General features: G+C 37.8%; 1 protein-coding gene across 1 annotated transcript in view; it reads left to right on the forward strand.

Moving 5' to 3' along the window:
* The window catches only part of STIM2 (stromal interaction molecule 2), a 165723-nt gene that overhangs the window by 140466 nt on the left and 22917 nt on the right, over nt 1-2340 (forward strand). The window lies entirely within an intron of this gene.

Raw genomic sequence — 2340 nt, forward strand, 5'->3', positions numbered from 1 at the left:
TGGTAGTTCATTTTTGGCTCAAGCTAAAAGAGCAGCTGATGAAACAGCTGGAACTCGCCTTTTTGAGAGTTGGTGGAAATTACAAACCCTAGGAAAGAGAACACTACTCAAATGGCGAGTGTTCCATAGAGATGATCCTTTTCTAACCTTTTCCTTGTCCTAAGTTCTGGACTGAATCCATTGGGCGAATGCCTTCTGTGAGATTCTGTCAGATTTTTTCCACGTGAATGGTGAAAATAGGAGTTAAAATATAAAATTTGTCTGTATATACAACCTGGTCAGGAATATTTATATTTTATTAATCTGGGAATAAACCACTTTCTAAGCCAAAAAAAATTTTATCATCAAGTCCTTTGAAAAGAAATCAAACTAATCTCAACAAAAGTTACAAACAAATATTTAAATAAACCAGTGAAAAAGTTAATGATGCATAAGCTTTTAAATATGTTTGTCTTAGAATTATTATTTGAGTGAATGAGCACTACAATCAGAACACCTGGGTTGGATTTGTGGAAAACCAGCATTGTCAAATGAACAGAGATACATTTTAAAGAAGTTTTTACTTAAATCTTTTCCAGTTTGTGGCGATTATTGTAGACTTGGGACTTGTCCATCTATTTATTGTTATTTATGATGATTATTATTTCAGCTAGAGTCAGAGAATAGGGCCCATAGTTGAAGTAGAGCCTGAGCTAAACCCCTCATTCTGAGGCAGAAATGGAAACAAATCCTTTTGAGACTGTAGCCTTCTGCAGTGCATCTCCTCCACTGTAGGTGAGGAAGTGCACTCTGGAAATACAGAGCATTGGAGGTCTCTGGCAAAGAGCATGGTACGTATCACGCTGTGCAGACTTAGACGGACCCCAGACTTGTCAGCATAGGAACCTGAGATTTCTATAGAGCTCTTCATGTTATCAAACTGCAAAATGTCTTCTTGCTGGAGGCCTGAACATTTAAGCCGTTTTCCACTGTGAACTATATCTCTTTGGAGCATCAAACTAATACGTTATATTGCATTAGCTATCATTGTGTCTCCCTTACAGAGAACCCCCTAAAAATTGGTGTGTATTGACGGTCAGGGCTAAATTAGGAAATCTGAATAGTGATTTCTGTGTTTTGTGTCCCTGAAGGCAGTAGGCCCTGGCTCCTTACTCTTTACTTCAGACATAGTGCTGATGGTTAACATCATGCCTGGCATGTTAGGGAAGGAGATGCTGCTCTTTCTTGCTAGTAACCCCCATGTCTCTGGCAAATAGTCATCTAAAATGGAATACTTGTTATGATCAGTTAGGCCAGGGTTTTTCAGCCTTAGCACTATTCACGTTTTGGACCGGATAATTCTTTGTTACTGACAGAGGGGGCATGGGAAGGAGGTTGTCTTGTGTATTGTAGGATATTCAGCAATATCCATGGTTTCTACCCACTAGGTACCAGTAACAACTCTCCCCAGGTGTGGCAGCCAAAAATTGTCAAATGTCTGAGAACCGCTATTAACCTAATTAGTTACATAACTACATGCTTGGGGAAGATGCTTGCTGGTGAATGATTAGGTTCCAGTTTATGTCCGAAAGCATGACAGCTGCCTAACTTGACTGAAGGAAAGGAGTTGGAATGACAATGATGATACTCTTCATGACTTCTTTTATCCCGCAGAGGACCATTCTAGCAGCACCTGATTGGAGATGCTGTTGCTTGTCCAAGGATCCCAGTGACTTTGGTTACTACTTCCTCTACCATCAGCAGGGCATAGCATGTCCACATGGCTTTATCTCTGTCCTAGAGGTCCAGTATATCAGATAGTCATAATAAGCACATTGATTATTTGAAGAAACAATTTTTAAAAGGCTAGAGTTTGTACATAAGATGGAGATCTTCAGTTTTTTGTTTTATTTTACTCTTAAATATCTACTATTTAAGAAAAAGTGACTCTGTGTGTTGAGGTTCTGTTACAATTCAAAGATTAATCATCTGTAATTCTCTTCATAGGCCCACCTCATAACTGGATGAAAGATTTTATCCTCACAGTTTCTATAGTAATTGGTGTTGGAGGGTGCTGGTTTGCTTATACGCAGAATAAGACATCAAAAGAACATGTCGCAAAAATGATGAAAGACTTAGAGAGTCTACAAACTGCGGAGCAAAGTCTAATGGACTTACAAGAAAGGTAAGTCAAAGAAAATCATAACTTACTTATGTAGGAAAATGCACTTTGTAAAAATACAATATGGGCATGTGCTTAAACAGTTATTTAGGTTATTACACACATTAGGAATGTATGCATATTTCATATTTTTAGAAAAATATCATAATGTCATAATTTATTATAAATGTATGTACTTG

The sequence above is a fragment of the Propithecus coquereli genome, unplaced genomic scaffold (genome assembly GCF_000956105.1).
Source record: "Propithecus coquereli isolate 6110/MARCELLA unplaced genomic scaffold, Pcoq_1.0 Scaffold87, whole genome shotgun sequence".
In the NCBI taxonomy this organism is placed as follows: domain Eukaryota; kingdom Metazoa; phylum Chordata; class Mammalia; order Primates; family Indriidae; genus Propithecus; species Propithecus coquereli.